Raw genomic sequence first — 12,807 nt, 5'->3', positions numbered from 1 at the left:
AAGAGAAGCAAAACAAATGAAAGAACAAGGAATATATTTGCATTTGGCTTTGAATAGCATGACTACAGTGGCCCAGAGATATGTACTGGTCTCTGCTGCTGCTGCTGCTAAGTCTCTAGTAATTATTTTAAAACTACCCAAGGGGTTGAGAAGTGCAGGGAAACAGTCTGTAGGCTAGGTCTGGAAGGCTTGAGGAGCAGGGAGGGGGTGGTGGCCACCCAGCACCACACAGGGTCCCCTTCTGGGGTGGGAGAGAGGCCTTGGTGTCTATTCTTGGCACTGAGCTAACTCTCTCATAAGTGTCTGGCAACCACCCAGAAAGAACAGTGTGTTCCTGCTGAGTATATACAGAGCTTCACAAACATGTTTGTGTGTGCAGCCCAGTAGGCACAGCCTGGCTTAGTCACTCTTTGTCAACCACTGCCTCTCTGGACTGTCAAGAGGAAGACTTTGGCTCAGACCTGCTATGCAAGTCCTGATGTTTCTGACATGCCCAAATATTCAGTGCAGAGATTAATTTTTAGGGAAACTAAATGTGCCTTGTAGCCCATGTTGCAACAAATATTCTGTTGCCGGGAGCAAATATAGACTGACTTTCAGCTAACCTCCCATTAAGGTCACAAAGGCCTCCTTTACATATGTGCACCTGTTTTTCCAGGGTTAGATCTTCTGGCTTGGCATGGTTACTTACTCTGTGGGAGCTAAGATAAGGCCAATTAAGCGCCAGCCCTGGGCACTGCCAGCTTGAAGGGACTGACTCACTCCTTGCTCCTCAAATGGCCTTTTCAGGGGAGTGAAATCTGAGCAGAAGGAGAAATGAGTCAGCCTGACTTAACAGACACTTGAGGGGGTGTTTAAGGTTTCCAGTAAAAAGAAAAAGGGTGATCAGAATGGCTTTGAGCTCCCGGGCCATGTGGGCAGGTAACCCAGGTCCACATGTCTCGGACTCTAACAGCAAACAGCAGCCAAAATATTGTGGAATATCTTAGGGACAAAGTAATCCAGATTATAAGACTTCATCATTATAGGTCTCTCTTTGTAGATAAGGCAGGTCCATAAAAAATGGGGGCCATGATAGAACTTTCTGGAATTAAACTGTTAGAATTTGTCCATCTTTGAATATATTCAGCACTTTCTGTAACCACTCCTAACATACCTTTCCTAGAATGGTCTTGCACTGTAGTTTACTGAACACACAGGCACAGTCTTACCATACTCTCCTCTCCAGTCCCCCTGCCCCCATCAATAACTTTCTCCTAAGTGTCATAACTGTTGAACTTCTCTATCCTGCTGTTTCACTAACCCCTCAAATTCAACTTGTCCAAAATTATTCTTGTTATAAGAAACAGTAGAATATTATGGCTTAGAAGCAAAACAAAGCACCTGGGTACTGGTATGGGACCGACCAAGCCTGAATCCTGCCTGTACCTCTTAATTAGCTATGTTATCTTGGGTAATTGCATAACATCTCTGTGCTACAGTTTCATTGTCTAAAATAAATTTAACAGTACTTTCATCACAGGACTGTAGGATTATAGTGAGAATTAAATGAGTTCAGTATCAGTTCAGTCGCTCAGTTGTGTTTGATGCTTTGCGTGCCAGGTTTCTCTGTCCATCACCTCCTGGAGTTTGCACAAACTCATGTCCATTGAGTCAGTGATGCCATCCTACCATCCTCTGTTGTCCCCTTCTCCTCCTGCCCTCGATCTTTCCCAGCATCAGGGTCTTTTCAAATGAGTCAGTTCTTTGTATCAGGTGGCCAAAATTTTAGCTTCAGCATCAGTCCTTCCAATGATTATTAAGGACTGATTTCCTTTAGGATGGACTGGTTGGATTTCCTTGCAGTCCAAGGGGCTCTCAAGAGTCTTCTCCAACACCACAGCTCAAAAGCATCAATTCTTCAGCGCACAGCTTTCTTTATTGTCCAACTCTCACATCTATACATGACTATTGGAAAAACCATAGCTTTGACTAGATGGACCTTTATTGGCAAAGTAATGTCCCTGCTTTTTAATATGCTGTCTAGGTTGGTCATTGCTTTTCTTCCAAGCAGCAAGCGTCTTTTAATTTCATGACTCCAGTCACCATCTGCGGTGATTTTAGAGCCCAAAATCATTGTGTTTAAATGAGTTAAATACAAGTAAAATGATTAGCACCATTGTATTTGCAATAATAGATGTCCCATAAGTAACAGTCAAGAGAAAAATGAAGTAACACATTTAATGGTGAATCCTATATTTAAATGGTCAAGCTATTAATAACAAAAAATTAAAAAGTGAAATTATAGAACCCAACGTTGAGCAGCGGTTTTGACAGTTAGTAACCAGGTAAACTGGGTTAAGTCACATAATCTTTCTGATCTCCAATTCCTCACAAAAAATAGGGATAGTATTAGTAGCTGACAAGTGTTGGCTGCTGCCTGTGTGTCAGGCATTACTGAAGCACTTTAGAAGCATTATAAATAACTGAACAAAGATTTAATAATCATTTCAGAATAATCACTGATAATAGAGGATATAACATTCTTCCATTCATTCACTCAATAGCTGTGTAACTCCTACTGAATGCTACCAGTTGAGACTCAAAAGGAACAAATCGCAAAATATTTGAACAGGCAGCCCACCAAAGAAGATAAACAAACACCCAGTAGGCACAAGAGAAGCTGTTTAACATGATTAGCTCTCAGAGCAATGCAAATTAAAAACTACAAATACATATCTGTGCACACCCATTGAAACAGCTAAAATTAAAAAGGCTGACCCCACTAAATGTTGATAAGAATGTGCAACTAGAACTCTCATGCATTGCTGACGGGAGTGAAAAAAAGTCCATAAATTTGGCAAACCATTTGGCACTTTCTTATGAAGTTAAATATATGCCCACTGACTGACCTTTCGATTCCACTCCTAGATATTTACCCAAGGGAAATGGAAACATGTCCACAAAAAGACTTCAGCAAGAATGTTTACAGCAAGTTTGTCCATTGTGTTGGCCAAGGTTCCCCAGAGACACAGAACCACTAGGCTGTGTGTATGTATTCAGAGAGACAAAGATTTATTTGTTTGGAAGAATTGGCTTATGTCATTGTAGGAACTCTCATCTGAAATCTTCAGGGCAAGCTGGAGCCCTGTATAAGAGTTAATGTTTAATTCTGAATCTGAAGGCAGTCTGGAAGCAGAGATCCTTCCTCTGAGGACCTCAGTCTTCTTCTTACAAGGTCTTTACCTGACTGTATGAGGCCCACCAGTATTATGGAGGATAATCTGCCTTCATAATAGGGAGTGTAATGAGGATGAGTACACTCTAAGCCTGTTGATCACTTTCTAAAAAAATACCTTCACAGTTGCATCTAGATTGCTGTTTGACCAAACATTTGGGTATCATAGTCTAACCAAGTTGACCCATAAAATTAACCATCATCCATTATTACCTCAGACTGGAAATAACCCAAATCTCTGTCAACAGGAGAATGGATAAACATACTGTGGGGTGTGTGTGTGTGTGTGTGTGTGTGTGTGTGTGTGTCTTAAGTCGCTTCAGTTGTGTCCAACTCTGTGCGACCCCATAGACTGTAGCCCGCCAGGCTCCTCTGTCCATGGGATTCTCCAGGCAAGAACACTGGAGTGGGTTGCCATGCCCTGCTCCAGGGGATCTTCCCGACCCAGGGACTGAACCTGGGTCTCCTCTGTCTCCTGCACTGGCAGGCGGGTTCTTTACCTCTAGTGCCACCTGGGAAGCCCAAACATATTGTGGTATTTTCATACAATGGAATTACTACTCAGCAATAAAGAGGTACAAACTACTGATATGTGGGAAAATCTGGATGAATCTCCAAAATACCATGTTGAGAGAAAGAAGTTAGACATCAAGGAGTACATACCATATATTTCTATTTCTATGAAATTCAAGAACAGGTAAATCTAACAGCTGGTAATAGAAATAACATGATGTTGCCTATGGGATGTGAGGATTTATTAGAAAGAGGCAGAAAGGAACATTCTGGGGTAATATGTGTTCTTTATTAGAGTATTGATTACACAGCTACATATATGTTTATAAAAATTCATCCAATTATATAAAGGTTGTGCATATTGACGTATGTAAATTTTACCTTAATCTTTTGAAAAACAGAAGCTCTTTCCTTTAAGAAGGTTATAGCATAGTTGGGGAGACAGTAGGCAGACTGATGATACAGATATGATGAGTGAGGTCCAACCTCACTCATATGTATAATTAACCTAATTAGCTTATGAAGATTTTTTAAAGAGTTGGTGGGGAGTGGGCACTAGTATTTCTTAAAATGACCCCATGAGGTCTGGGACTTTGACTATTATTATTTACCTCTGAATCCCCAGCACCTGCTACAGGGGCCAGGTCAACAAACACTTGAAAAAAATCCTATACTTACACACACACACACACACAGAAAACAAACAAAAAATGAAAACAAAAAATCTGTGCCAGTAATTATCACCTTCTTTCTATCTCTTCCAGCTTTTTATTTACATAATATATGACCATGAGTCTGTGAGAATCTTGAAAATAGAACCCAGAGATGACAAAAGTTTTATCTTGCCTATCGACTGGGAGCACTGGTGGTGGCAGTCTACACACTGTGTTGAGGAGGATTCAGTGGCTGAGTCTGTGTTCAACAGGAGTGAGCATCTCAAGTGTTTAGAACTGCCGCCGCAGATGGGAAAATGGACATGCCACCCTTCTGCCATCTCAAGAGAGCTCAAATTTAAGCTCAGGTAGAGTGAAAAAGTTGGTTTAAAACTCAACATTCAGAAAACTAGTCAAAACTTTGGTTTTTCCAGTAGTCATGTGTGGCTATGAGAGTTGGACTATAAAGAAAGCTGAGCAATGAAGAATTGATGCTTTTGAACTGTGGTGTTGGAGAAGACTCTTGAGAATCCCTTGGACTGAAAGGAGATCCAACCGGTCCATCCTAAAGGAAATCAGTCCTGATTATTCACTGGGAGGACTGATGCTGAAACTGAAACTCCAATACTTTGGCCACCTGATGCAAAGAACTGATTCATTTGAAAAGACCCTGATGATGGGAAAGATTGAAGGTGGGAGGAGAAGGAGACAACAGAGGATAAGATGGTTGGATGGTGTCACCAATTCAATGGACATGAGTTTGAGTAAACTCCAGGAGCTGGTGATGGACGGGGAAGCCTGGTGCACTGCAGTCCATGGGGTCACAAAGAGTCGGACATGACTGAGCAACTGAACTGAACTGAATATCTAAGTAAGAAAGGTAAACTATACATATAGAGGCAGAACGTGTTCAATGAGTTAGTCAGCCCTGTCCCAAAGCAGAAAAGAAAATGCAAGGACTATTGAAGACCATCTCAAATATCAACCCATTGCGAGAGGACCTATAGATTTATTTAGATGTGTCCTATGTTTAGAAATGGCAGATTTCCTCCTGTGCACTGCAACACATACTGATGGCATATTCTTGAATAGATGTATCCATGCATTCTACTCACCTGTTTGCTAGACGTGTGTGTGTGTCTAAACGTTTCTAACATGCATGGGGTCTACAAGTCACTTTGTTGTTGTTTACTTGCTAAATCATGTCTGACTCTTTGGACCCCATAGACTGTAGCCTGCCAGGCTCCTCTATCCGTGGGATTTCCCAGGCAAGAATACTGGAGTGGGTTGCCATATCCTTCTCCATGGGATCTTCCTGACCCAGGGATCGAACATGGGCATCCTGCATTGGCACGTGGATTCTTTACTGCTAAGCCACCAGGGAAGTCCCACAAGTCATTTATAAACTTACAGAGTTCAGCTGGAAAAGACAAGCAGGATAGGACTATAATAATAGTAATCACCACTTCGTAAATGTTAACTATGTGCCTGGCATTGTATTAAATATGCTCATTTTTATTTACTTTCCCATCAGCTCTACAATGAGGCGATTACTGCCCCTAGTTGCAAAGAGAGAAACTGTCTCAGAGGGAGTGAGCGGCAGAGAGGAACTCTAATCCAGTGTGGCTGAGTTGCTTTGTTCATCCATGTGGCCAGCTAGCTGCTAGATGATCTTGGGAAGCAACCCCTCTGCTCTCTCCGAAAGGAAATACCTGGACTTCACTGAAGAGTTGTCTGATGGTGCAGCAATATGTGGGTTTCCTGGGTGGTGCAAGTGGTAAAGAACTTGCCTGCAAATGCAGGAGACGTAAGAGATGCAGGTTTGATCTCCTGCCAATGCAGTAGACATAAGAGATTGGCAGAACTTGCCTGCCAATGCAGGGGACAAAGAGGTTGGGAAGATCCCCTGGAGGAAGGCATGGAAACCCACTCCAGTATTCTTGCCTGGAGAATCCCATGGACAGAGTCTAGCGGACTATGGTCCATAGGGTTGCAAAGTCAGACACGACTGAAGCAACTTAGGAAGCACACACACAGCAGTATGAGGGATGCTAAGAACCAAGACAGGGTGACCAGGCCCCTTCTCTGGCACTGCCAAGGCAGACAGACCTGAATCATGCAGGTGTCATCTTGGAAACTTTTCTCATTACCTCTTTGGTAGTTTTTGCTTCAGGCTTGACCCTTATCTCTAACCTGTAATCTATTGCTAAGAAGAAAACAAATTCCTCCATAATTGTGGCTTTCAGACTGGGAACAAGGAATCAAAGATTAAGACAGGGAGAAAGAAGCATAAAATGTCCCAGTTTATGCATGACTTATGTGTCACCTTCATGCATCCTGAAGCAAAGTTGCAGGAGATACTGGTCTCATCAGTGACTGACAGTCACTAGAAATTCACCAGCATTGCCTCTGCGTAGCCCACACTGAGATCCTGGCCAAGCAGAGGCAACAAGGACACTAAAAACTGAGGATGAGAGATAAGAAGAGAAGGGAAAAGGAGAGAGAGAGGACAAGAGGGAAGGAGGACAGAAAATAGAAATCAGAGGAATGGAATTACTAATGAAATTGTCCATTTCCATGCCACACGGAGAGAAACTCAACTGCTGCTGCTAAGTCACTTCAGTCGTGTCCGACTCTACGCGACCCCATAGATGGCAGCCCACCAGGCTTCCCTGTCCCTGGGATTCTCCAGGCAAGAGTACTGGAGTGGGGTGCCATTGCCTTGTCCGAGAAACTCAACTGCCCCACTGCAATTTTATTTTTCCTCTGGATTACGTAAAACAGGATAGAAAACTGTGGTTTTCAGACCTCTTCCTTATTCCCAGATCAAGGGGCAGAGCAGGTTTCTTTGAAACCGTAACCAGGAGATTAATGAAACTTGCTGTGGATCTTTTTGTCTTCTTTGAGCTTTCCAGTTTGGTTTTCTTCAGAGATGCATTTTTTTTTTTAACTTTTTAAATTGAAGTATAGTGGATTTACAATGTTGTGTTAGTTTCTGGTGTACAACAAAGTGATTCCGTTTTCAGATTTTTTTTTCCCATTACAGTTCATTACAAGATATTGAATGTAGTTTCCTGTGCTATACAGTAGGACTTTGTCGTTTATATGTTCTATATGTGTGTCTGCTAATTCCAAACTCCTACTTTATCCCTCCCCCTCCTTCCACTTTGGTAATAAGCTTGGTTTCTACATCTGTAAGTCTATTTCTATTTTGTAAATATGTTCATTTGTAGCATTTTTTAAAGATTCCACATATAAGTGGTATCATATAATATTTGTCTTTTTCTGTCTGACAGACTTCACTTAGTAATGGTAATTTCTAGGTCCATCCATTGTTGCTGAAAATGGCATTGTTTCGTTCTCTTTACGGCTGAGTACTATTCCACCGGGTATGTATACCACATCTTCTTTATCCATTCATCTGCTGATGAACACAGGCTGCTTCCACGTCCTGGCTGTTGTATACAGTGCTGCTGTGAACACTGGGGCTGCATGTACCCTTTTGAAATAAGAGTTTTCTCTGGATATGTGTTTAGGAGTGGGATTGCTAGATCACATGATAACTCTATCTTTCCTTGTTTAAGGAACATCCATACTGTTCTCCATAGTGGCTGCACCAGTTTACATTCCAACCAACAGTATAGGAAGGTTCCCTTCTCTACACACCCTCTCCAGCATTTATTATTTGTAGACTGCCGGGAGCCAGCGTGGGGAATCCCGCCCGTGGCAAAGGTCATGAGGAAAGGGGCCTGACAAAACACAAAGGCGAGATCAGGCCTTGAGGAAAACCTCCTGGGCTTTCTCAAGCATCTACCCCCAAAACCAGAGTCTGCCTGCCTTACTGCATTATGCTTTCCACCTATTCTTCTGACATTACATGGGGGGCCATCCCTGACCATCTTTCTCTGGAAAAAGTTAACTTAGAGCTCCAGTTAACAGTCTCCTGCATATAAAAGGAGTGTTTCAGCTCAAACCCCTCTGATGGCTCTCTAACTTGCCTTACCCGGACTTTTACAACTGATTGTTTACAACCCCCAACTGTGAGAGGCACCGGAAGCCTAAAACATAAGGCCTTTCAAAGAGTTAAAGAGTTATTAGAGTAGTGCTGATGTAAGATTTCACTGTTGAGCCAATGCTTGTTGCTAAGTTCCCATATCTCTTATCCACTGAGCACCTGGGAGTACATTTGTTAACATAGTTAGAATGTAAGAAAAAACTAATGTAGCCTTGAAACTAACCACATCAGACCTTTGAGCTAATTGGTTCTTTCTCTGTTGTAACTTACTGCACCTTTGCTTCCTGAAAATGTAACTTTGTTTGATACTTTCTGAGGCTGAAATAGATTAGAAATATAAAGAAAAAACACTTCAAGGGAAAATAAGTTTTCTGGTTGAGCAGCCTTTATCAAAAGAGGGTCTTAAAATGTTCACAGGCCTCCAAGGCCAGAAGATAATGTACACAACATCATTTGTGGGAAAGGTATAAAAGTTCTTTTGAACATAAAGTTATGGGGCCTCGCTCACCAAAGCAGCTTGGTCTCCCTGTGTCAATCATTCTCTCTCTCTCCCTCTCTCTCTCTTTTTCAGGCTGATCCCTTGGAGCATAGAGGCTCCCTGCGTTCACTTATCTGCCCGGGTTTCTAAGACCTGAAGGGGAAGACGTTCTGTGTCTTCACTCCCTTGGGAGACAGGGAGGGCCCCCTGTGGCCTCCGTGAACAGGGCAAACTTCTTGCCTTGAAGTTTTATTGGCTTTCTATGTAAACCAAGGAATATCAGCCTTAGGAAACTAAGCCCTTGTAGGTTGCATCATTTGTAAATATTTTCTCCCAGTTCATAGGTTGTCTTTTTATTTATGTTTTCCTTTCCTGTGCAAAAGCTTATAAGTTTGATTAGGTCCCATTTGCTTATTTTTGCTTGTATTTCTCTCGCTTTGTGAGAGTGATCTAAGAAAACATTGCTGCAATTTATGTCAGATAATGTTTTGCCTAATGTTCTCTTCTAGGATTTTTATGATGTCATATCTCATCTGTAAGTCTTCAAGTCATCTTGAGTTTATTTTTAGAATTGAGACCTGATGGTAGTTCCAAAGCCCTGGTTCCCAGTAGGGAGAACACTCTCCTACACAGCCTCTTTCAGGTCAAACTGCCAAGAGCAGAGAACCATTAATGAAGTCAGCTTGGAACAATTTGCTTCAGAGACTTGGTACCACAAGAAAAAAATCGTTGCAGTTAAAATGCAAACAAACAAACAAAAAGCCCATGGCCCACCATGCATGTCTTAGAAGCTCTGCATGTTCTCAGGTATATTCTACATAATGCCTCCCACCCAGTAGACTCAGGCACCATCTGAGCATCGACTGATCTGGTGTGTCAGATAAAGAAATTGACCCATGGGTTAAGAAACTAGCCCAAGTTCACACAGATATTAAGTAGCACATTCAAGATTAAAACTCAACTACTGGATTCCAAACTTCAGATTTTTCCTCCCATGTCACCCTGTTTTGCTAATGCATGGGGACAAAGCTTTGCAGTTTCTTTGTATGTATCTTTACGGTAGAATCAGCCAAAGTTACTTAGGAACAATTCAGTGCTACCTGAGCTCTCCCTGATGGATCACCTTACGAAGAGGCCTTTTGTTGTCCCTTTGACTTCAGCAGTACTGGGAGTTCTGAGGTTCCTGAAGGGCTGTAATTATGTCAGTGATTCTGTAAACAATTTATCAGTTGAACACTGCTGTGGCAAGAATTATAAGCAGTGCTCAAACTCCAAATTTGGTGTCTGCTCCTTTATCCTCTTTTGCACTGGAAGAAAGGTTTCCCTTTTTAAAAAAGGCTTCCCAATTTAAAAAATTATTTAGCTTTTTGATATTTACAAAAATGCAAAGCTATCATTCCTTTCTGCTCCAGTAAAGTATTCCATTTGATTGGAGTGTTTTACATGGAAAGAAAAGAGTTTATTAATCTCATGCTTTATTTTTTTTTTTCACATCTAAATCTTCAGAATTGTAAATTTTTTTGGCATGGAAGAAGAGTTGAAGGTAATGGTAAAGGCAGTTATATTTATTAAGCATCATGAAGATGCTCTGAAAATCATAAAATATATGTTATGTAGTTGTATCATAAGTATTATTACTGTTAAAGCTATAGGGGTAGAAAAGAATAATTATGATAATAATAATATTCCATTGATTTCCCACTGTGCTTCCACATGGTTAAAGATATCTCATGACTTGATCTCACCCAGCCCTGCCAACCTCATTCTCCACTCTCTACAACAAATGTCTATCTTTTACTTGCACCAAGCTTGTCTAATTGATAGTAAATGCTCACTGTATGTTACAGTTCTACCCCTTCACTGAGGCTACTCACCTTAAGCTCCACCCCTTCCACTGCCCTATTCTTACTCAACTTATTACCCAACCCTCCCTTTCTTCAGGTCACAGCTCAAGACCACTGGCCTGACCACTGGTCCCCAGTGACCCCTCTCTTCCCTCAACACTGACAGCACTTATCGTCTGGCCCACCACCTGAGATCTCACTGACTTACCATGGTCTTATGCATGGTTTATGCATTTGCCAAAATCCCCACAAGAAATGAACTCACACTTAAGGGTGACTGAAGAGAATTTCATCAAGGAGAATAGTAGCTTAAGAGAAGGGCTCATCATAGGAACTGTGGCCTTGAGGAAGGAATTCATCCACCATCAAGAGAAGGCCCAGCAGGGAAGGAGCCAGGAGTGTCCCCCTCTCCATCTCCTCCTGGTCTTCAGTCTCCTGACGGTTTTCCCATTGAGTGAAACCACCAGGAAGACAGGGGAGAGAAGACTGGCCAATGCAGCCTGCTAAAGTCACCCTGCCGGACCCTGAGCAGGCCACAGAGAGAATTTGTGTTCTGAAAGGCAGCTGAGTTTATTTGTCTTGCTTCCTAAATTAAAGTGATTATAATCTCCATTAATTTCCACCTCTTCTCAATCAGAGACTTCCAGGTTCCCTGAAAGCTGATATGGGGCAGTGAGTAGACATCTTCCCTTGTGACTCTGGGCCATGACTGGGCACTTGGAGCTTGAGAAAGCCTCTGATACCTAACTTCTACTTCAAAGCCACCCAAAACACTACATGATGGCAGTTCTGCTTTGTCAAATCTTCTGCGCTTGATTAAGCACTAAGAGCGAAGCCACTGGTGTCTTTAAGAAGCACAAGGTAGCATCATTATTTTATATCCTTGGCTGGATTAGCATATATTTGCATAGCTGTTATGCAATATGATTGAGGCATACCTCTATCTGAGAAAACCTACCACTAAATAAGAAATTTCAGCACACCTAATCAACTCAGTGTTGCTAAAATTAAAAAAGGAAAGAAAGGAAAAGGAAACAAAAGAAGATAATCAACTGCTTCTTGGAGGTTGTTTTTCCATATTTCACATACTGCTTCTCATTGGTGACAAGCGTAACCAAACATAAAGTCGCTCAGTCGTGTCCGACTCTCTGTGACCCCCCTGGACTATATATATAGCCCACCAGGCTCCTCCGTCCATGGGATTCTCCAGGTAGGAATACTGGAGTGGGGTTGCCATGTCCTTCTCCAGGGGGTCTTCCCGACCCAGGGATCGAACCCGGGTTTCCCGCACTGCGGGCAGACACTTTACCCTCTGAGCCACCACGGAAGCTCAAATATAGGAGGAAGGCCGTTTGCCACTGAAATACAGGTTTTGAAAATCATTTCTAATCAACCATTTTATGGCAGGTTGACAGAAAAACAGCTCCGTTAGATAGCATCTAACTTTAAAAAACCCACTGTATACCTTTTATTCTTACTTCTTAGTAAAAACACAAACAAATAGACCAAAAACAAAAAACAAAAAACTTTGAGCTACTGAAAGTGAACCTTGTAGGAATTTGGTATCAACACTCCCTTCTTCTGTCCATATTTTGCACCAAACATGTATTAGTACTGAATAAACCCTTGAAAGTGAAAGAATAATTAAATTAAATCCTCCAACACTTCCTGTGCATTCACTCTGATGTGCAGTAACCGTCACTGCTGGGAACCTGAATTGCCAATCTATATTCCTCCTGTTACCAAGATAACTTCCTCCTCTTCCCTCAGTGAAGGTGGAAACAGCTGATTGACACTCTTTATCCACATGATAAAGTGATTCCGCAGCCTTCAGGAAATGGTAAAAAGGAGTCATTGCATCCTTGATAAACCCACTTTAAGAAAGGGCAAAATTTCACAAATTAATCAGTTTGCCTGTTTGCTAATCCTCCACATCAGTGTCATTTCCATCTCTGGCCCCCAACTCAGAAAACCCCAAGAAGGTCAGGGACCTGGTTTGTCTGCTTGTCCGTTGATTCCCAGCTGCCAGCAAAGTGCCTGGTACATAGAAGAAGCTCAACAAGTAGTTCCAAATGTGAACAGAAATC

The sequence above is a fragment of the Oryx dammah genome, unplaced genomic scaffold (assembly GCF_014754425.2).
Source record: "Oryx dammah isolate SB20612 unplaced genomic scaffold, SCBI_Odam_1.1 HiC_scaffold_18, whole genome shotgun sequence".
NCBI lineage: Eukaryota > Metazoa > Chordata > Mammalia > Artiodactyla > Bovidae > Oryx > Oryx dammah.
This window is presented reverse-complemented; position numbering follows the sequence as displayed.